At 40.9% G+C, this 23,550-nt stretch overlaps 1 long non-coding RNA gene across 2 annotated transcripts in view; it reads right to left on the reverse strand.

Annotated features, from left to right (window-relative positions):
- The window catches only part of LOC308557038, a 79,788-nt gene that overhangs the window by 54,128 nt on the left and 2,110 nt on the right, over positions 1-23,550 (reverse strand). Inside the window, exons 2-4 of one of the 2 annotated variants that reach the window (XR_013998782.1) lie at positions 19,081-19,121; positions 6,107-6,180; positions 2,161-2,260 (exon numbers count right to left, since the gene is read on the reverse strand). This is a non-coding gene — a long non-coding RNA (uncharacterized lncRNA). The remainder of the gene's footprint in view (positions 1-2,160; positions 2,261-6,106; positions 6,181-19,080; positions 19,122-23,550) is intronic. The other variant, XR_013998783.1, reaches the window with a different exon arrangement.

Genomic DNA, 23,550 nt, shown 5'->3' on the forward strand with positions numbered 1-23,550 from the left:
AGCTCGGCCCAAGGAAATCATCATAGGATTGAAGGCAAGGTTTGGTATCTAGCCAGAGAACACCACCAGTGCCAGCTCCACAGCTGCAGGTAAAGGTTGTGACTCTTCCACTTGGGTCTCTAGCCATTTCCCGTGAAGAACACGACACTCAGGTCAGACCTTCTCGGGTGGAAAGCAGGAAGAGGCTGGCTAGTGCAAGGATCAGATAGCACCTGCTTGGACGCTCACTTATTAATGATTTAACAAGAATGATCACATGAGGCAACTGCCGTTCCTCCCTGCCCTCATTTCCTCACTAACAGGCCTGAAAAGTGTACAAGATGGACGGGTCCAGCAGAGAGGAAGAGGAGGACGGCACCTTCACCAACATCCCACTTGTAGACGACACAGGTAAGGGAGAAACCTGATGAATTCCGGAACATAAAATTCAGCAACTGCTCAACAGGTGTGTTTTTTTTAAATATAAGTTTTATTATTTTTATTATAATGGTAAAACATACTCATTGTAGAAAACTTGAAAAAAATGTAGCTACAAAAATAAGACAAAAAGTTTTTAGTTAAGTGCTATTTTTCTTTTTCCTTTTAAGTGACTATTTAAAAAGTTCCTGTGGTTATAGTACATGTACTTTGAAAAAAATAAGTCAACGCATTAAAATATAAAATGTGTATTTCCTAAAAGCTCAGGAAACATGACTTCAAAGTTGTTACTAAAGCAATCTACGATGTTATCATATTTTGTTCAATTATAGTCAATTTCTTCTGTTTTGTAAAATAATTTTATCATTTCTGAAAAATGAGCTAAACTATGTTGCTATTCACTTTAAGAATTGTTTCAGAAAATGTCTGGGTTTTAAGCAAGGACAAAGTTTGCTGAATTCAACATGAGAGAAGAAAAGGGGGGGGGTAGCAGTCCTAAAATGTTGATGGAAGGATAACTAACTGTTCTGGACAAATGAGCAAGGCTGAATCGCACAGTGTTAACTGGAAACACTTCAAACATATAAGAACCCACGTCTGTGTGTATGTGGGGCTGGGGGAGGGGGAGGTGTGTGTGTGTGTGTGTGTGTGGTTGGCGGGGTTCTGTATCCAGCTCCCTAGTAAGAAGCCAGGACCGCAGCTAAGCACTGGGGGTTCCTGATTTGGACTCACAGAGGGCAGAGCATGAATATTTAACATCAACTGCTCTTTCATACAGCCACGCTTCTCCAACTTTCTCCCTAAAAGCTCAGATTCAAAAAGCCTCTTTCTGAAGTGCGGCCAGACAATTAGCCCAAACCGCCAGCCAGCCTGAGCTAAGCTTCCCTCCTGGCACCGGATAAACGTGCTGGGGGGGGGGGGGGGCTTTAGAAATCAAAGAGGAGCGTTTTCAGCTTTTATGAGGGAGGGAAAGAGACAAGGTTCTGGGGCCGTCGGAGCCATGGGATAGCCTTGGCCTTAACCTGCTCGCACCAGGGCGGTTTAGAAAACGACAAGAGTTGCAGCAGGCAGTGAGAAACGAAACGGAGCCCAAGGGAAATCCGCTTCTTCTCTCCTGGGAGGCGCGGCGCGGGGCGCGTGCCCGCGGGGAGCCCCGAGCGCTGCGCCCGGGGAGGGCTTGCGCGCTCCCAATCCGCCCGGCCGGGATTCTTTCTCGATTGTAACGTGGGCTGAACCGGGGGCCTGCGACGTGGCCAAGGAGCCGTTCTCAGCGCTCTCGCCTCCAGCCTGGGCGCCGCCAAAACCCTGCGCTCATGTCCCCTCCTCTGCCCCCCGCCCCCACTTCCAGCGCAAACAAAAGCAGGGGAAGGACGGGGGACCTGAGTCAGGTGTCCAGGCCACTGCTGGCACCTGTCGGAGTTGCTTGCTCACCGAGTCCGAGGCCGTGGGCAGAAAGGCTGAACAGGCTGGGATGGGGTAAGCGGCCCCTCCGGGTTGGCACAGAGCGCGGTGGCGGCCCAGGGACGCCGGGTCTCCCGCTCCCCGTCGCCACCTCCGCGGGCTCAGCTAGACGGGGCGCGCACAGGCCGTAAGGATGGGTGGTCCAGCGTAGTAACCAGCATAGTAACCAGCATAGTAACCAGCATAGTAACCAGCATAGCAACCAGCGGGGGGCGGAGGGGCTAGTACAAGAGTATGTGCTGTTTCAGTAGCCAAGACGTTAAACAGAAAATTGTTCATTACCTTGTCAGGACGAGGAGCTGAGGCATCACGTGTTTGGGTTTTTGGAGATAATTTATCCGTTTGATGCGGTAGCGCTGGTTCACGGTGGTTAATTAAGAGGCTGTTGGTGTTTGAGAGATAAAAATAGGAAAACCAATTATTAGGAAGTAAACGCAGCTTGTTTGATAGACATCATGAAATCTTTGCAAGAGGAAAGCATTAGAAAGGTATGGCTTATAATATTAGAAAGTCTAGTCCAATCTCTCACTTTTCTTTTTGTTCTATGTCTATATTACTATGTAATGGATAGTACACATGTCACAAATACATGTGTACTATACATTACACATACACACGTAGGTGAAACGGGGGCGCAGGGAGGTCAAGTGACTTGCCCTAGGCGCACCCTGGCTAGCTGTGTGTTGTACTTGAGGCTGTTAGTTAGGGAGGGCGTCCTGCTGGAAAGCTCACTTTTACTTGTGAGGAGACCGAGCCTCAGGTCCTGGGATGCTGATTGCCCCGTGGCTGCTACAGGCCCAGGCAGTCTCCACCCCAACCCCCCACCATAGCACTGTTTCTTTTCTTATTCAGAGGATAGTAAGAGAAAGGAGAAGAAAAGATTTGCTAACTCTGAGAAAAAGTTTGTTTGGGAAGAAGACTGAAGGCATTAAACTTTGGTTTATCTTCAGATTTAATTCATTCAGCTAATTGGGGGGGAGGAGGCGGCATAAGAACTGGCAGTGGCAGAAAGTTAGTTGCTCAAATCACAAACCAGTGGTGCTCCATAAATTCATTTGTGGGTTAGTTGTATCGATTGTAGACCAGATATCTCCACAGAAACAAGATTATAAATAATAGGATTCTAGATCAGCTTTAACTCCACAATTCCCAAACTGTGTGCCAAGGTGCCCCGGGGAAGTACAGCAAACCCACAGGAGTTTGGGGGGGATGGGCGCTCCACCTCTGTCAGAGACTGTGGGAATGAATGGCTAGAAGCTGTTCACAATTTCACATTAGATGAGCTACATTTCTTTCAGTGACATCTCTTTCAGTGCTGGGTTTTCTGTGGTTGCTGTGATAAAAGCAAGGTGGAGGGGATCAATGGAGGGGAGGAGGGAGACATCTGTAGTACTTTCAACAATAAAGATAAATTTTTTAAAAATCAATGTAGAACAGGTAATGAGGGTGTCAGTTTGAGAAGATGGGAGAATTTGTGAAATGCTCAAGAGGAGCTTATGTCCCATAAGTAAGTAATTGTGTGTTTTTAAGAATTAAATTAAAAAGTTGCAATTTCTTTCAGTTTAGGTGTAGTATTTTTTCAAATGGTTACTAAGTTTGAAGGATATTAATACTTCTATTAAGATATTTGGACCTAAATACTTATTTCATGGAACCGTTGGGTATTTCTCTGGACTTTGGAGCATTGTGAAACAATGACTTAGACTTAAGGGCACTGTGAACCAAGGTAGTTTGGGGATGTCTGGTCCAAGCTACATGCTGTAGCTGCACTGGCCTCCCTTCCGGGTGGGAGTTGTACAGTGCAGAGCAAACATGTGATCGTACTGATCTTTCTTTCCTTCCCCTGCTTCTGCTTCCCTGGCTTTGATGCCACCACACTGCTCAGGTTCTCCCTTAACCTCTCTCTCCTCCTTCTCAGACCCTTTTAGGAACTCCTTCCTTCAAGTGCATCCTAAGATTCTGCCCTTGGCCTACTCTTCTCCCTCTAGACATACTCTCTGGATGATCTCATCCACTCCTCCGAGTTCCATTCTCACCATCCATGATGCTACATACCAGTGACTCTAAGACAGAGGTTGCAAATTCAAACACTCTTAGGGCCAGGCAAGGTAGTTGTGGGGCAGAGGCAATGGTATATCATCATTTATTTCATTCAATTTTCAAAAGAAACTATTGAAATTTCAATTCTTTTTTCAGTTTATTGGGTTTTTTATCATGCATCTTATTTTTAGTTAAAATTTTTTATTTTAATGGGGTAAGAACAATTAACATGAGATTTTTAAGTGTACAATACAGTATTGTTAACTATAGTCACAATGTTATATATCAGATCTCTAGAACTTACTCATTTTACACACCTGAATTTTTATACCTGTTGATTAGCCACTGTCCCTTTCCCACCCCCTCTGCAACTATCATTCTATTCTTTGGTTTCATGAGTCTATTTTAGATACCTCATACCTCATGTAAGTGGAATCATATACTATTTGTTCATCTGTGATTGGCTTATTTCACTTAGTAAAATGTCCACAAAGTTCATGTTGTGGCATATTGCAGGATGCCTTTCTTAAGTCTTAATAATATTCCACTGTGTGTATACATCACTTTTTGCTTATCCATTCATATGTCAATGGACAGTTAGGTTGCCTCCACTGCTTAGCTATTATGAATAGTCATCTTGATTTCAATTATTGTGGATAAATATCCAGAAGTAGGATTGCTGGATGATACAGTAGTTCTATTTTTAATTTTTTTAGGAGCCTTCATACTGTTTTCCATAGTGGCTGCATCATTTTACATTGCCACCAGTAGTGTAAAAGGGTTCCAGTTCCTTCACATTCTCACCAGCACTTGTGGTCTTTGTTTTTTTGATGGCCATCCTAACAGGTGTGAGGTGATATTTCATTATGGTTTTGATTTGCATTTCTCTGATGACTAGTGACATTGAGCATCTTGTCACATGTCTGTTGGCTATTTGTATGTCTTCTTTGATGAAATGTTTATTCAAGTCTGTTGTCCATTTCTCAGTTGGGCTTTTTAATGCTTTTGTTATTGAGTTGTAGGAGTTCCTTATATATTTTGGAAATCACCTCTTATCGGATATATGATTTACAAATACTTTCTCCCATTCTTTGGGTTGCCTCTTTACTTTATTGGTTGTTGCCTTTAGTGTGCAGAAGCTTTTTAGTTTGATGTAGTCTCAATTGTCCACTTTTGCTTTTGTTGGCTGTGCTTTTGGTGTCATATCCATGAAATTATTGCCAACATCAATATCATGAAGCTTTTTCTCTATATTTTCTTCTAGTTTTACAGCTTCTGGTCTTTCATTTAAGTCTTTAATCCATTTTGAGTTGTTTTGGTATATGGTATAAAATAACAGTCCAATTCCATTCTTTTGTATGTGGATATTCAGTCTTCCCAATACCATTCATCCCCATTCTATTCTTTCCCCATTGTGTATTCTTGGCATCCATGTTGAAAATACTATTCTTTCCCCATTGTGTATTCTTGGCATCCATGTTGAAAATCAGTTGACTATATATGCATGGATGGTTTCCTGGGCTCTCAATTCTGTTCCATTGGTATATATGTCTGTCTTTATGCGAGTACCACATTTTTTAATTACTGTAGCTTCGTAATTTATTTTTATTACACTGAAATTAGAAAGTGTGATGTTTCTAGTTTTGTTCTTTTTTTCCTCTTAAAATATTGTTTTGGTTATTTGGAGTCTTTTGTGGTTTAATATGAATTTTATGATTTTTTAAAAAAAATTTATGTAAAATATGCCATTGGGGTTTTGATATGGATTTCATTGAATCTGTAGATTGCTTCAGGGATACTATGGATATTTTAACAATATTAAAGTATTATAAAATGAAAACTAGAAAATACTGATGAAAGAAATGAAAGATGGTACAAACAAACGGAAAGTCATCACACATCTTTTAAATATAGCAGCAATTGCTTTTAATATAGTTTATTTCACAATAGTGTCTCAAGCGTTAATTCTTTCAACAGGATATGCTTTGTTTGCATATCAAATATATGGGAACTTTTTTCATCTCTCATGGCTATTTTCCTTGAAACAATTTTATCTTGGACTAGATTTCATTTTCTACTTTTGATTGAGATAAGCGAACAAGGAAAGGTTACTTTCCTCTTCACTCTGCTATAAGAAAGGCAACAGAGCAATTGTTATGATAAAATGGCAACCAATGTGGATACTCACTCAGGGCCAGGGGTCCAGCCAGGTGAGGCATGTGTCCTGCTCAGAGAGCACAACTGCTTCCCATTTCCAGCTGACTGTTGCATTGGAAGAATGGAAATGCAAGTAAGCAGAATGTTCAAGAGATACTAGAAATACAGAAATTTTTGGTGCAACTTCTTGATTTTTCCATGTTCTAATTTAAAAACATTATCACAAAGGTCCAAACAAAACACATCTTTGGGATAGATATGACTGCAGAAGAAACTATTTTCAGACTTCTGCTTTTGAGTCTTTATCACTTGTCTTTCTCTTCTGAGTTTCTGATTCATAAATCAACTGCTAGACACCTAGATATATCTCAAGTGTCACATGAACTCATCTTCCCCTCCCCTACCCCCAAAACTGATTCTACTACTGATTCATAATTTTAACGAATGGTCCCATCATCCAGCCAGTTCCTAATGCTAGAAATTCATATGTCATTGTCCCAGTCTCATCTCTCACCATCCAATCTGTGGACCTTGAAAATGTTTCTCCAATACATCTGCCTTCTCTAACCGACCACCCCTTCCCCAATGAAGACCCTTATTATCTCCCACATAAACCACAGCATCAAGCTCCCAACTGTTCTTATTTCAATTCTTATCCTTTCAGATTTCTCCTCTACACTGACCATATCACCTCCCCTCCTTGCAGAGAACAATCAATGCCTCTCATCCTCTGATGGACGAAGTCCAGGACACTTAGCATGGCATTTACAGTTTCCCTCTTCCCTGTTTGACCTATCTCTTCAGTGTCATTTCCTGCCACACAGTTTGGGCTCAGTAGGAAACACTAATATTCCATCCACATGCTGTCTCTTTCATGCCTCTGACTGTTCATGCTGCTCTCTTTGCCTGGAATACCACCACTCACCCTTCTCTTGCCTGGCTAATTGCTCTTCACACTGTAAGAACTCTCTCAGGCATCACCTTCTCCAGAAAGCCTCCCTTGACCTTCCCAGTTTCCTTTCTTGTTCCCGAAAACCCCAAGCTTATTCCTACCTATACCTTTTCACAGCATGTTGTCCTTGACGTATATGTTTCCTACCCAATAGATTGTGAACTACTATGGGACAAAGCCTGGGTTTTCAAATATCTGTATTTTTAGCACCTAGCACATAATAGACAATATATATATATTTTTTGCAAACAATCATGCCTGAGTTTGTGTGTATATTGTAGTGAAGGCCAGTTAGGCTGGCCATCCCCTGGCTGAGAATTTACTCCTAGTGTCAGCTCTCCTATATTATTTCTACCTTTTAGAGTTTCTTTCCTGTCTCCACTTCTGGTTCAGTTTAGTTGTGCTTTCAGAAAACATTTATTGAGCACATACTATCAATATGCCAGGACGTGGCTCTTTGAAGAATTGACTCAGGATAGTGTGGCAGGAAGGGCTTGAACTTTGGAGTCAGAAATGCCTGAATTTGAATCTGTTAGACTTTGAGCAAGTTATTTAACATCCCTAAGCCTGAGCTTCCTCAGTTGCAAAATGATCTAAGAATATGTCTTAGTATTGTTTTGGAGATTCATGGAATAGTAAAGGAAGCCTCTTGAACTAGCCTGGGGTACAGCAAGGGTTCATTCAGTACGCTTTAGCTCCTCCTCTGCCTACTTCAAGGAGCTCACACAAAAGTTTCTTTAAAGCCTCCAAGACTTGTTCACCTCAGTTGTCATGGTAACAGCAGTGTCCTGAGGATGCTGCTCAGCAAGCCAGGCCCGCCTGTTGACGTCCTCCTGATGAGGAGGCTCTCAGAAGAAGGGTGGAGGTTGATGTGAAGAAACTCTTTAAACAAGAGCGTGAATCTTTTCTGATTAAAATAATACAGCTTCTCTTTTCCCTCCACCTCCCGGCCCTCACCTCCTCGCCACCGATGCTCTTCCCGTGGCGGCTCTCCTTTGTGCCCAGCCTCCTCCCTGACTCCGCTCTCGAAAACCTCTCCTGAATAATATTCAAAGCTGCTTCTGCATCTGCTTTTGGCCTCAGCCAATTAGCCCTCATTGTAGGGCTGTAATAAGCTTCCCAGAGAAGTGGCACGGTTGTTGTGTGCTTTTATTTGGTGCTGCTTCCTGCCACTATCGGAAAATGTAACAATACCCGCTCCCGCCCTGCTGAAAGCAGCCTGGGTTTGAAAAGCTCTCAGAAGGCCATCTGCCACCCCCTCCGCCAAGCAGAAGATCAGACACCAGGCCCTGCGTTAGTTAGCACTCCAAGTAAAAGGCATGGAGGGTCTGTATTCCTTTTCATCTCACCCTCCATTATCTGCGGGCTAAAGAAGGAAACAGGCTTGTGGCTACCCAGCTGGGAGACACACTGAGCTCTAGCCGGAGTCTTGTCCATGAAAGGGGAGCAGGCTTTTCTTCTCTGGCAGTAAATGGAGCCAGTGTTTGCAGCCAGCACCACGATCCTAGTGTCTGCTGCACTGTGGCTTTGCCAGGCTACGCTGGACCGCTTGGGAGGATACCATGCAGATGAGAGTCCCGGAGTGGAGGCATCGTTAAATGAGTACAAAGGACGAGGCTTGTGTCCGCCCTGTGCTGGTTAGGAACAGTGAAGTGCTCCCTACGTCATCTCAGCTTACACCCTCCAACGAATTTGGCCATGAATAGTAATTTAAAAGATTATTCAAACATCCTTAGGGATGTCTGAAAAAAATCATCTCAAGTAGGGTAGACATTTTTAATTTTTTTTTAGTGGAATTGAACAAAGTACATTCATTGCACCAGCAATAACAGAAAGTTTCAGCAAATCTTAATTGGCATTTGGGATCCACATAAGTGTAGACAATGGCACTAGGTGAGTGAAATGTCTGATCCTGTGAGCTGAAGCTAGTATGGACAGTGGCATTAGGAATACCTTTCCTGGCCCAGCAAAATGCCTTGGAGATTTAGCATGAGAGACTAAGAAAATAAGATTAACTCTGCTTCTCAGTAGCTTCTGAGAGTGGAACAGCTCTGGGGTCACTGATGATTTGCTAGAAATTCTAAGTGCTCTTTCTGTAAAAATATCTTCAATCAGAGGAAATCCACTTAACTGAAATAAATGATCTAGCATAATGCAAGCCCTAGTTTTAATAAACAAGATTAACGAATGGAGTGTTAGGGCGGTTTCTCAATGTTTTCAGCAATCTAGGGTGTTCTCTAACTTTCTCATCAAAGGAGAAGTGTTAATATTTTGACTCTTCCTTTAAGAGACAAACCACCCCTCAGATGCCTTGTACCAGCAACGTTTTTCTCTTCTTCGTTAGGTTGTGCAAAAAAAGGGACTAAGAATGTTTTATGTTAAATGTATATGAAATCTTCATAAATGTGCTAGATTATTCTTCTAGAGAAAAATCCAGGGGAGCCCCCCAAGAATCGGCGATGAATTTTATTTACCTGAGCCCATGAGCTAAGGAGATGCTGGCCTTTCCCAGGTTGTCTTTCTGCTGAGAAGGGACCAGGTGGCTGTTTTCCAACATGAAGACCTTCATTTTACACAGGCCCCAGTTGGATTGGATCCGCCTTGGACACACTACCCTTTGCAGGCCTTCTGTCCACCTGAGTTTCAGAATTTGAGGGTCAGAGCCTGGTTTCCTTAGATACCCTGGGGGTTCCCTTGAGAAAACATTAAAGGTTCCCTGAACCTTCAAAGAGAGCCTGGAGTGACAGAGAAGGAGAGATCTAAACAAGTGGGACAAACAGGATGAGCCAGCTTCAGCTGTGCCTCAACCCTAGAAATAAAAGTGTCAAATGACCCCAAAGCTATGAGTGACCCTACTAGACAGAACATGTGCTCCAATCACAGAACCAGAAAGACAGGTTTGCTTTCACAGATACTTCAGTGTCCACTTTCAATCCTCAACGTTAGACAGGGAAGGGACTCAGTGGCACCCCATATGACTGGTCCGGGAGCATAGCGTCCCCTTGCTTCCTTTCTGTGAGAGAGAGTGACCTGGGTCTTCCCTCCACCGGCCTTCCTGGGACGCACACAGCCAACAGCCGCCTCTTTTCAGCCCTTATGGCTTTCTTCCCCATTCATTCATTGTTCCCTTGTTTCTCCTCACACATGGTTCTTTTCCTTGTCAGCTTAATGACTTTGGCTCCGAGTACTTGGCCGTGCTCATGTGTGGTTCTCTGGTTGCTGGTAGCATGACATCAGTAAAAGTGTGAAAAGGCCTGCATTTTAAAACACATCCTTCCTTTCTTATCCCTCAGAATCTTCACCACCTTTTCCAGCAGACAAAAGACTATTAGCATTTGTTCACCCATGATATTTTGCTTTCATTTTCATTCTCAGTGGCAAGGTTGGTGGCTTTTTCTAAGCCACAATAACTATCGAAAGCTTCTTTCATAAAAATATTTAGAAGATATTTTTCAATGATGTTTCTTACCCTTGTTTTAGAATTTTAAATGGCTTGAGCATCATGATATTAAATGTTCTTCAATGTACATAGTAGATTCCTGTCCCTTCTGCGTTAGTGTAAAAAGAATTTCTGTCAATAAGATGTAATTGATGGATAATCTGAGAGACTTAGTCACACTTGGCAGTGACTGTTGGCCCCCAAACACTAAATTTCTCAGCCAGTGCCTTTCTGTAAAATATTTGTTGATTCCCTAAGCATGGAGAGCCTATGTTTCAAGGAATTTGTTAAAGAACCATTTTTGTAGAATTTTCTTTTTTACTAACATGAACAGTAACTCCTTTATCGGTCCATTTTATAAGCTGGGACATTACCCTTTTTCCAAAATGTGTAGTCGCTTGACTGTGCAAGGAATTTGCCAAATTCAGAGTAAACGGATCCTTTTTAAAAAGCAAACTAGGTGGAAACAAGATGGTGGCTTAGGTAACAGCGGTACCCGCCGCCTCCCGCAACCACATCAAAATCACAACTAAAATACAGAACCACCGTCACTCAGAGCCTTCTGGAATCTGGCTGCACAGAAGCCCTACAACCAGGGGACTGAAGCAGCACCGAGACTGGGAGGAGGGGCGGAGACGCGGGCGGATCGGGGCTGAATTGTGGAGACTCGGCCTCAGGCCCACACCTGGTGCCACTGGGTAAACCCGGGAGGGAATCTCAGCAGCGGAGGTTTCCCAGAGGAGTGAGGGGTCCCAGCCCCACAGCAGGCCCCCAGCCCAGGGCTCCAGGGCTGGGAAGAGACGGACCCACAGCTTCAGGCTGTGAAACCAGCGGGCACTGTCCCTGAGGGTCGCGGAGGCTGCGGGAGCCCCAGCAGCTCCTCTAAAGGGCCCGGCGCAGACTCACTCGGACGCTCCCTCTGAGCCCAGCGCCGGGCAGCAGCCTGAAAGGACCTGGGACACTCGGGGAGGAACTAACCTGCCTGAAATTGGGGCGAGAGCTGGAGGGGCAGCTTCCTCCCAGGCAGAAGGGCTGGCAGAGGCCATTGCTCCTTTGGCCAGCCCTCCCCCCACAAAGCCCATGGGTGGGTGAGATATTTGAATCATCGTCAACCTGACTCACACCTTTGGCCCCACCCTGGTGATTCCCAGAGGCCCCGCCCCTCCCCACCTGCAGGCTCATCCAGGCCATTTCCAGGGGCTTTTCTGTGCAAGTGGCCTCTCGAGTCTTATGCTTAGGACTTTCCTAAAATCTCTCAACCAAGCAGCAGCGGGCCCCATATGGCTTGATAAGTGGCCCCAGTCCTGGCACCAGCGGCAGCCCGCATTTGCTCATAGCGTGGCCTCGCTTGGACACCTCCAAGCCCAGCACAAGTAGCAGCCAACTATGGTTTGCTGTGTAGCTCATGCTGGGTGGCCCTGAGAAAGGCACTGGCACAGGCTGACTTTGCACCTCCTGGGAGGCCCTAGAGACAGTGCACCCGGTGGTCAGACTCGACCACGCTGGGTTCCAACCCTACCACATCCATGAGTGACACACTCAAGGGGCGCACCTAGTGAACACCAAAGCTCCACTGAAGTAAATCCTGCTCCACAGGGGTGTCTCCAGCACAGCAGCTATTTGGCCGTAGTTGCAGCTGGTCTTCACAGCTGATTGGCCTGGGGCTCAGTTCCTCCAGTGACTCCAATAGCAACCAAGGCTCAACTACAACAGGACAGTGCACACAGCCCACACAGGGGAGCACCTAGAAGACCCAACTCAGGTGACTGAGGAGGCTGAGCCACTGGACCCTACAGGACACCTACTACACAAAGCCACTCTACAAATTCCAGGAGACACAGCAGCTCTACCTAATACATAGAAACAAACACCTGGAAGCAGCCAAAATGTGGAGGTAAAGAAACATGTCACAAAGGAAAAAACAGAGGAAATCTCTAGAAAAGGAACTAAATGAAATAGATCCAAGCAAGCTAACAGATGCAGAGTTCAGAATTTTGTTAATACAGATGCTCAAGCATATTAGTAAGAGTATTACGAAAACAACTGAGAAAATCGATGACATAATAAAGTACCAATTTGAAATGAAGGCTACACGAACTGAAATGAAGAATAATTTACAGGGAATCAACAGTAGAGTAGAGGACACTGAGAATCAAATCAGCAATTTGGAGCATGAGGAAACAAAAAACACCCAACCAGAAGAGCAAAAAGAAAAAAGAATCCAGAAATATGAAGGTAGTAGAAGAAGCCTCTGGGACAACTTCAAGCAGGTCAACATTTGTATTATTGGGGTAACAGAAGGAGAACAAAGAGAGCAAGAAATTGAAAACCTATTTGAAAAAATAATTACACAAAACTTCCCCTACCTGGGGAAAGAAATAGACTTAAGTCCAGGAAGCACAGAGGGTCCCAAACAAGAGGAACCCTAAGAAGCCCACAGCAAGACACATCATAATTAAAATGCCAAAGGTTAAAGACAAAGAGAGAATCTTAAAAGCAGCAAGAGAAAAGCAATTAGTGTCCTACAAGGGAGCACCCACACGACTGTCAGCTGATTTCTTAACAGAAACTTTGCAGGCCAGAAGAGAGTGGCAAGAAATATTCAAAGTGATGAAAAACAAGGACCTACAAACAAGATTGCTCTACCCAGCAAAGCTATCATTTAGAATTGAAGGTCAGATAAAGAGCTTCTCAGACAAGGAAAAGCTAGAGGAGTTCATCACCACCAGACCAGTACTACATGAAATGTTGAAGGGTCTTCTTTAAGAAGAAGCTAATGAACAAAAGAATCTGATGAACTAAATAGATCCAGAGACATTGACACAGGCAACAGACGATCATATTTCAGAGGAAAGAGGGAAGGGGGGTGGAGGGTGGGAAGAGATTAATCAAAGAAGCTATATGCATATGGACACAGTCAATAACGGGGTGAAGGTCTGGGGAAGAGGTGGAAGCAAGGTGGAGGGCGTCAACTGAAGAAAAAAATGGGACACCTGTAATACTTTCAGCAATAAAGATAAATTTTTTAAAAAAGCAAACTATATGTGTAATATTTTTTTCATGTTCTAGTGACTACTACTTTAAGGGCTTTGGTTTTTTTAAACTGTTTTTTTGGAAGGCAGAAAAACTAAAGCAGGTGTTGGAGAGAGATGACTAATCAGCTGTCACTCTAGTTTTCCTATATGTTCTCAATTCTGATGATGATTAGAAAATCAGTTGGCTTCTTTAGAACTCCTAGTTAACTATTTGGATGCTTGATACTACCTAAAAAATAACCCATTGCACATTGCAAATAAAACTAAAAGAGTCACAAAATTAAATCTTTTGAGTCAGCCCAGTTTTACTAACTAGCCATGCATCTCTTAGATGAATGATAGTACAAACATCTACTGAGAACTTATTACATACCAAGCCCAGTGCTGAGAACTTCATATTCATTTTCTCATTTAATCCTCACAAATACCATGTGATAAATATTACCCGTTTTTCAGATTGAAAACTAGGACTCAGAAAACTAGGACTCAGAAAGATTTAGTGACTTGTGCAAAGTGGAATCCAGCTCAGGCCTGAGTGACTTCAGAGCCGTCGTCAAATGACAATGCGTTGGGATAGAAACTACTAGACAGACAGCATAACTGTGTTATACTGACTAGGTAGGAGCAGTAAGGTGCCTGAATTGCAGGTATTGAAGAATGAAATATGGTCCCCTAGTTACATTATGAGGTCAGTGTTTCAAAATGTAATCATAGGATCAGAGGGCAAGAAGAACCCCAGTGGCTCTCTGACAATATTGGAATATGTTCAGACAAGGAAGGTAGAGTGTAAAATTGTATATATGATGTGATTACAACCATGTGAAAGTAATTTATGTATATGGACTAGGATGGGAAGAGAACTTGGAAAACTGTATTTATTCATGTGAAGGGATAATAGGTTATTACATTTTCATGTTATATTTATACAATAATTTTTTTTCTTAAAAATAAGATTAACATTCCTTTTTCTAATATGTGAAAGTAAGATATGAATCCTAACATGAGTGCTGATTTTGAGAGGGATGTAAAATACCAGTGCTAGGATGAGGGGCACCTATCAACACTTCACTACTGCCTTCTGCAGCTTTAGTGATGCATGCAAAAGGTTGCCTAAGAAAAATAAGGTGCAGAAAGTGGCAAATTTAGTTATAGGACACACAAGGCAGGAGAGACAGGACATACATTGTGAATGCCACCCTTCAGCACAGTCACATCTTAATTTTATTTTGATTTGGAAACAATCTCAACTACTGAAAATTTGCAAACACACCAAGAAGGGTTCTTCTTTTTTATTCCTGAATGATTTGAAAGGTAGCTGGCAAACCAATGCCCTGTCACCCCTGGGTACTTTAGTGCCCATTTCCTACACACAAGGACTTCCTCCTTCACAACTGCAATACAACCGACGAAATCAGGGAAATGGCATTCATACATCACTGTCATCTGCTCTTCAAAGGGCACTGAAGTTTCACCGTTGCCTTGACAATGTCCCTTAATAGCAAAAGCACCTGGTTCAGAACCATACATTGCATTTACTTGTCATGTGGCTTCAGTCTCCTTCAATCTGGAGCAGTTCCTCAGTCCCTACTTGACTTTCATGACCTACATGCTTTTAAAGATTATAGGGTAGTTATTTTGTAAAATACTTCTCAACACTTTGGCAAAAGTATCACAGAAGTGATGCTGCCCCCTCGTTGCACCCTGTCAGTGGTACGTAATCTCTATGTATCTCTTCACTAGTGAGGTTAGCTTTCATGCCTCGATTATGGTGGTGTCTTACTCCTGTTTCTTTTAATAATTAGCAAGTATTTGTTGGGGGGAGATGTTTTGAAACTATGTAAATACTCCATTTCACATCACACTATTTATTATTTATTCATTTCAGAGTAGATTCATGGTTCCTGACTCAGTGAGTGGGTTACAATCCTCAGTATATCCTTAGAGAAGGAGACCAAGAGCTACACAGTCTCTTGAAATCTTTTCTGTGTAGTATTTTAACCAAGTGTATGGAGATCCTACTCCTACTGCCTTGAATTACGAAAATACCCATCCTGACTTCATTTCTTCTTATCTTGTAAATTAGTCTCCAAAAGAGAGATGGGGAAGGATGAGCAACAAGGAGAACTGGAATAATCCTTTATTCATTCCAACATTTGACAAGGGTTAGTGAGGGCCCCCCCCCCCAGTGAGGCTGTGACCTCAGGGCGTCGGCTTCCAGCCCAGGCTGGGGGGAGGCAGCACCCGCCCCTACTGCCCTGCGGCGGCCTTCCCAGCGCTGTTCACTTCCACTTCTCTCCGAAGACGGGGTGTTTATAAACCAAACATCGGTGTTTTCATATGGAGTCGAATTCAGGAGTCAAGTTAGGGTCATGATCTTAACTTCTACACGCCAGGCAAATGGTGAAACACAGCAGAGCCGTCCTTGTCATTACCACACTACTGCTCCTAACCCTTCCTCCTGCGTTGTTTTAAGAGCAACACCATCCCCTGGGCCTCATTTTCAACATTCTAGTAGAGGTCGATTCACAGCAGCATCTTTACTTCATCATGCCTCATGCCTTCCCCTCTTCTTCCTCTCCTCTCACTCCCTCCACGGGCCGCCTCTGTCCACTCAGTTCTCTCGCATCACCTTGTTCTTTGTCACTCTCCACTGCCCTTTGTGCCGGGTCTCCTTCCCCTCTGCCTTCCCTGCCTTCCCTCTCGCAGGCATCTCGTCTTAGGGCCTCTCTTTTCTCTCCATTCTGATCTCATGGCCTGACCTTTGCACTTTTTGCTCCAATTGTACTGTTGGCTTAAGGGTTTGGAGATAAAGCTATACCTTGCTAATCTGAGTTGAATAACTTTTTTAAAAAGTTTTATTTTTTATTTTTTTAAGTACATGGAAAGGAAGTCTTTGGCTTAGATAAATCTAGGTTTAAGCATTCATTTACAATTTGCATATTACTGGACAGTTAAAATCATTGCTGCCAAGTCTTATTAACTATTTATATACAAGTATTGTTTCTAAGGCTAGTATTTCTTTTGTTATTTATGGAGTATGCTTTTTCCTTAGGTAGCATTGAAATAGAATATTTACATAGTCCTAAAACATCTCCCCCCACAAATACTTGCTAATTATTAAAAGAAACAGGAGTAAGACACCACCATAACCGAGGCATCAAAGCTAACCTCACTAGTGAAGAGATACACAGAGATTATGTTCCACTGACAGGGTGCAACCAGAGGACAGCATCACTTCTGTGATATTCTTGCCAATGTATTGAGAAATATTTTGGCAACTAACTCTCAAATTATTCAGGAAAAAGAGAAGAATCCTTCTTGGTGTACTTGGTGTAGCTGAGATTGTTTCCAAGTCAAAATAAAATTAAAATAAGATGTGACTGCGCTGAAGGGTGGCATTCGCAGTGTATGTCCTGTCTCTCCTGCTGCCTTCCCTCTGTGCCTTGTGTGTCCTATAACTAAACTTGCCGCTTTCTACACCTTATTTTTCCAAGACAACTTTTTGCATGCATCACTAAGGCCACGAAAGGCAGTGATGGAGTTTTGTTGTGTGTCCCTCACCTTGGCCCTGGTATTTTCACATGCCTCTCAAAATCTTTCTTCCCCATAGTATTAGAAAACTTATTTTGAATCAATTTTGCCACTAGAGGTCAGCAGTGTACCATCTCAAAGACGAGGCATACAGGTGACAAAGTCCTTAAGCAGTTCCCAGTGCCCTTAAATGGTATTCGGGGCATCTTTCAGTTTGTTCTGAATATCTCCTGACAGTTGTCAGACGTGTTATGAGGTAACATGAGTGGTCACTCTAGGTGATGTTCCGCATGTGCCTGGTGCTCTGGAAGGGTGAAGAGCCACGACTGTAACCATGGGGAAAACTACTCACTGGGATGTGACGAGAGGCAGTAAAATGATTTGATAGACAGTACTGTGAGCTCTGAAGTGAAAAGACACCGTGGAAATCCGGTGTGATCCTCTAACGCAGCTCAGACATGTCTGCTTTCTATGAGATAGAAAAAGGGAGGACCCCGAACAGAACATCCATTCATTCGACCAATATTTAGGTGCATACATGTACTTGGCAATGAGGCTACGTGAATGAAGATCAGTTGGTGCCCCAAGGAATTTAAAGAATCAGGCATTTATGAAATCCTAGTGGGCTAACTTCCTACCTAGTAAGTAGTGCAAAACCTCAGGTCCTGACACAGCCTGACAGAAGAATTCTCCCAAGCTGATTATTTTTAGTATAAGTGGTTACCAGGGAAACAGAAAACTTTGAGGACTATGCTTGTGTACTGAAAGTAAGAAAGGCCATGAGCAGCCAGCATTTTAGAGCCTTGCTAGCAACTCATGTGCATTCTTTCATGGAATATTAGTTATCACCGTAATGAGCTCCTGTGCCCTTCAAAGAATCGCTTTGTCTTATTAAAACAGAACCCTCTTTATGCTCTGAGAGCCCAATGATTAGTCTTGATTTTAAAGCAGATTACTTTAGAATAATTTCGTGGAAGATGTAGCCAGCTGAAATGATTGATAATGGCAGATTCATATATAGAGAATCAGAGAAACCCAAAATCATAGGAGCTGGAATGGAGTGGCTCAAAGATAACTCCCTCAGGAGAGCTTCCAGAACCATGGCAGGCCTGCTGCTGAGGGCGCGATGGTGAAAAACAGCCAGACATCCAAGGCTCACTCTTACATATGGGGATCCGCCAAATGTAACTCATTGGTGTTGTTACTTGATAAATTCCTCAGTGTTATTTTGTACAATATTAGAGAAGCAGAATGAACTCTATTCCAATCCCTCATTTGAGGAAACAAGGGTCTACAGTAAAGTGATTCATTCTCCACAGGCTTATGGTCAATTTCAAATATTTGGATACTCTACACTAGCTCATAATAAAGACTAAAATAAATTTTCTAACTAACAAACATACAAAGAATTGAGTGAACAAATATGCATGGAGTCAGAATTGGAACCCAGGTTTCCTCATTTTCAAACCAATGCTTGTCACACTTTTGATAGATCAGGGTTTCCCAAACCAGTCATTTGCATACCAATGTCAAAATTTTTGCCACATTAAATTAGCCATTTGATTAATATCATTTTTGAACTTGGCTTTGTTCTAGGCAACAGTATCTACAAGTTGAGAGTAGTTGCATTCATATATTTTATTACAATAAAATATGTAACTATTGTAACTATTTTTAAAAGCTCATCTTGTACAATCAGAGGCATACAGTTTGGGAAGCACTGATTAGATAAGACTTTGTCTAGAGGAAAATCAGCATCAAGACTGTATAATCATTCCTAATTATTTTCATTTTTGTCACACAAAGTTCAAAGCTTGATTCCATGGAGGTCTTAATGTCCTTCTGAATTCTCATTTGAGAAACTCTAAAAATACACTGGTAATTCAATTTTATTTACTGAACAAATTAAAATAACTGATAAATTAGCCAACTATTGCTTATTACCAGGAGATCATAATCCTGAGAAAAGTACCCAGTAGCAGTATGGTATACTATTAAGTGTAGTTTTGAAATCAAGTTTCAGCAAGCAGAATATATTCTTCACTCACCAAATTCGGGAACACACTCACTCTCCAATGAATTCAGTAACCTTTCAAGGGAAAAAAATAAGTAAAAAGGAAAATGTGAGTTCTTATTTAGGAATGAGATGAAACACATTTTGCAAATTGATGAGCTTAAAGTATCAGGGAACACACCTGGTTGCACTTGAAAGTTTATCAAAATGCATCCATTTAGCATATTTCACTTTAAAATATCCACAGTATGTTTAGAGCCCTCTAATTAAGACAAGTTCAAAGTTTTTATAAGCATGATGAGAGCATGGCAGACTGCAAGATCAAAATGCTCTGGAAGTTCCCTATTTTGTTATTATCATTTCTTCCTCACATAACTCATTGCTTTGTAACAACAGTTTTTAGTTTGGAGTTCCCCATTCTCTCTGAAAAATATTTTAAATTTCTGCTTTTATTTAGATGGTTTGACATTAACATAGGCATATTCCAAGATCACATGAATGTTCATCATAATAATTTATTTCTATGCATTTTCAGTGGTTTCTATTTGAACTTGTACGTTTTCCTAATTCAAAAACAGAAAGCTTTTAGTGCCTATTTTTAAACCAGTTTTTATTGAAAAAATATAATACAAATATGGAACGCTGTATAAAATAAATATATAGTTTAATGAATGCTCCCTTCATGACTAGTTTGCCAAAAATAATTTCAACTCCCTTTTTATATTCACTTACTGTTCTTTTTTTGTTATTTCAAGGGCAGATCTTAAGTATCAGCAACACCATTTTATCCAATTTGCAGCATTTTGCCAATGTTCTATTGCTCTCTAATTATGATTATCTTTTTGTATGTTATCTTTCTTAGATAGTTTGTCTTAGACTTTCTTTAAAGTTTAAATGATCTAGCAAGATACATGTTTGGTTTTGGGAGTTTTAAAAAGGTGAATGTGCTAATATATCCCTATTCTACTTTATAGCAATTATTTTCTTGCATCCTTTAAATGGATTTTATAATCCAAGGATGCACCGAACAAAAACCATAGGTTTCTTGTCTGTTTAAAAGACGTATGTGTTTTTAAGAATCTTTTAACCTACAGGTTTTCTTTCCATTCTCTCCCCCCCCCCCCCCCCGGGCCGTGCAAATTATTTTCTTTTTGTTAAAGGAAAGGTCTTTGTTTTTTGTTGTTTTCGTCTTGTTGTTTTGTCCCATAGCCAGATTTTGCTAATTTTATCCAGGAGGTAGATTTAATATATATCTCAGCCCTCTGGGTTTTGTGTAAGGGTACCACTTTGGGGGTTTGGGGTTTGACCGGGTCAGGTTGCAGGGTTTTTTCCTTTTTTGTTTTTCCCCCCGGCAAGACTATTTCATAGATGGTGGTGCAACCTTCTTCCTTCAGAAAGTGCCGCACTATCGGGGGTTCTCTTTGTGATGTTGGTGATGTTGGTGCTCAGCGTCCAGATCAAAGTCTCTCAAAAGTCTTCTTCTTTACACCCCACCCACGGCGCCTTTTAGACATTTCCTATCTCCCCCTCCCCTTGTGAAATTGTATTTCCCCAAACCTGGAGAGCCATAATTTCTTCAAATGTGCAGGGGTGGGCAGAAGGACATTTACAGTTGTTCATATGGAAAAAGACATGCAGGTTATGATTATGGTAATAGCTTTGTTAACTCAAAGGAATAAAACGTTTCACGTACTCGCAACTGTGAATGTACGTTTGCCCACCCCTGTATCTCAGTCCCATACTCTCTTTCCTTTCTTTCTGGAACTCTGATGACACAGATGCTAGATCTTTTTTGTGGTCTCTCATTCCCGAGGTTTTGGGGTGTTTGTTCCCCAATGATTTTTCTCTCTGTTGCTCAGATTGGATGAGTTCTACTGAGGCATCCTCAAGTTTGCTCTTCCCGCTTTCATCTCCATCCTGCCATTGAGTCTTTGCAGGCAGTTTTTAATTTCAATTATTTTATTTTTCAGACATAAGATTTCCATTTGGTTGTTATTTATAGCTTCTATTATGTTGCTTATACTTTCAATTATAACTTCTGTTTCAGGATTTTTCGTTATCATTTGTTCAAGTATTTCTTAATAGCTGCAAAATATTTTCCAGATAATTTCAACATTTGTGCTATTTTAGTGTTGGTATCTATTGATTGTTATTTTCACGTGAGTTGAGACTTTTATGGTTTTTCATAAACTGAGTAACTGTGGATTGGATCCTGGATATTTTGACTGTTAAACAAGCCTCTGGGTCTTGTTTCAGTCCTATAAAGAATGTTGATATTTTTGTTTTAGTAGAAACTGGAGTTGGTTAGGCTGAGGCTGCAAGTTCCAACCCATCTTCTTAGGGCTGTGGTTCCAAAGTCATTTCAATTTGGAAAGTCTTTGCAGTGCTTTATTTTTACTTAAGTTTAACAATCCTAATAACAATTCAATAAAGTAGGTATTTTGATACTCATTTTACAGATAAAAATATAGGTTTGAATTCAGCCTATCACTAGCTATATCATATTAGACAAGACATTCTTTGGGTCTTGATTTTCTCATCTATAAAATGGGATTGATAATACCTAGATCATTGGATCATTTGAAGACTGAGTAAAATAACACATGTAACATGCCTAGCATATTTCAAACCCTAAAGAAATCCTGGATAGTCTTTTCTAATTTAAAAACATCAGTTTTATTGAAGAAATCTAATATATAATCAAATACATGCATTTTAAGTTATAGCGGATGACTTTTGACAATAGTATATACTGTGTAACTACTTCAATCATATTATAGAGCATTTCCATTACACCAGAAAGTTCCCCCATACCCCTTCACGGTCAACCCCCCACTCATCTTCCAGCCCAGGCAACCACTGATCTGACTTCCATGACAATAGATAAGTGTTGCTTGCTCTAAAATTTTATATTAATAAAATCATACAGTCTGTACATTTCTTGTCTATTTTCACTCAGCATAACATAGTTCAGATTCATTCATATTAGCAGTTGTCCCTTTTTATTGCTGCCTAGTGTTCTGTAATTTTACTGTGATGCTTTCCTACTACTGATTGAAAACGTTCTTAGATAGTCTTAATTCAAGCCCCTTATTAGATGGTGTATACATTATCCCAGTCCATAGATTACCTCTTCATTTCCCCAATGGTTTCTTTCAAAGAGCAGAATTTTTTAATTTTTATAAAATTTAATTAATAATTTTTTTCTGTCATAGTTATTGTTTTTTGAGAACTTTGTCACATTTTGCCAATTCTAAAGGGACAAAGATTTTCTTCTCTGTCTTATTCTAGAAGATTTATAGTTTTAGCTTTTATGTTTCAGTCTATGATCCATTTTGAATTAACATTTTCGCAAATGCTATAAGGTAGGCGTTGAGGTTCATTTTTTCCCCAATACAATATCCAGTTTTTCCAGCACCATTTGTTGAAAAAAAAAAAAAAAAAATCCTTGATACCATTGTGAAAATCAATTGATCATATTATGTGTGAGTTCATTCCTAGATTCTATTGTTTCATTTTTATATGTATCTATCTTTGTATCAATACTCCATTTATTTCATTGCTTTAACTTTCTAATGAGATTTGACATAAGGTAGTATAAGTTCTCTAACTTTGTGGTTCTTTTACAAAATTGTTTGGGCTATTCTAGAGTGTTTGCTTTCCTATATGAATTTTAGAATAAGATTTATTTTATTTTATTTATATTAAAATTTATCTTTATTGTTGAAAGTATTGCAGATGTCCCCCTTTTTTACCCCCATTGATTCCCTCCACCTTGCATCCGCTCCACCCCCTAGCCTTCCCCATAGAATCAGTTTTAGATCATAATCATTGAGAGAAGTGAAACTCATGGGGCCAGAAACACAATTGTCCAGGCATTATGTCTAGGAGCAATTGTTGTATTGTATTGTATCCTGATAATTGTATCCTAATAATTTGTTAAGGATGTTTGTATCTGTATTCAATTGTATTTCTTTTAATGTTTTTTGTTTGTTTGTTTGTTTGGTATTCGGGTAATGCTGTTCTCATAAAATGAGTTGAAAAGTGTTCTTTCCTATTTTATTTTCTGGAAGTTTGTATAGAATTGATATAATTTCTCGAAACATTTGGAAGAAATTACCAGTGAATTCATTGGGATGTGGAGTATTTGTGGGAAGGTTAACCTAGTAATGGCATTTTATAGATATAGAGCTAGTTATTCATATCTATTCTTCTTGAGTGAGCTTTTGTACTTCTTTCAAGGGCTTTGTCCATTTCACCTAAATTATCAAATTTATTGGCATAAGGTTGTTCATAATATTCTATTAGCCTTTTAATGTCTATAGGATCTATAGTGATGTCTTCTTTTTCATTCTTGCTATCTGTAATTTATGATGTTTTCTCTCATTTTTTACAAAGATACATCTACTCAGAGCTCTTAATTTTATTGTTCCTTTAAAAGAACCACATTTTGGTTTCATTGTTGTTGGTTTTTTTATTTCATAGTTTTTCAATATGATTGGTT

This window comes from Miniopterus schreibersii (assembly GCF_964146895.1).
Source record: "Miniopterus schreibersii genome assembly, chromosome: 4".
In the NCBI taxonomy this organism is placed as follows: domain Eukaryota; kingdom Metazoa; phylum Chordata; class Mammalia; order Chiroptera; family Miniopteridae; genus Miniopterus; species Miniopterus schreibersii.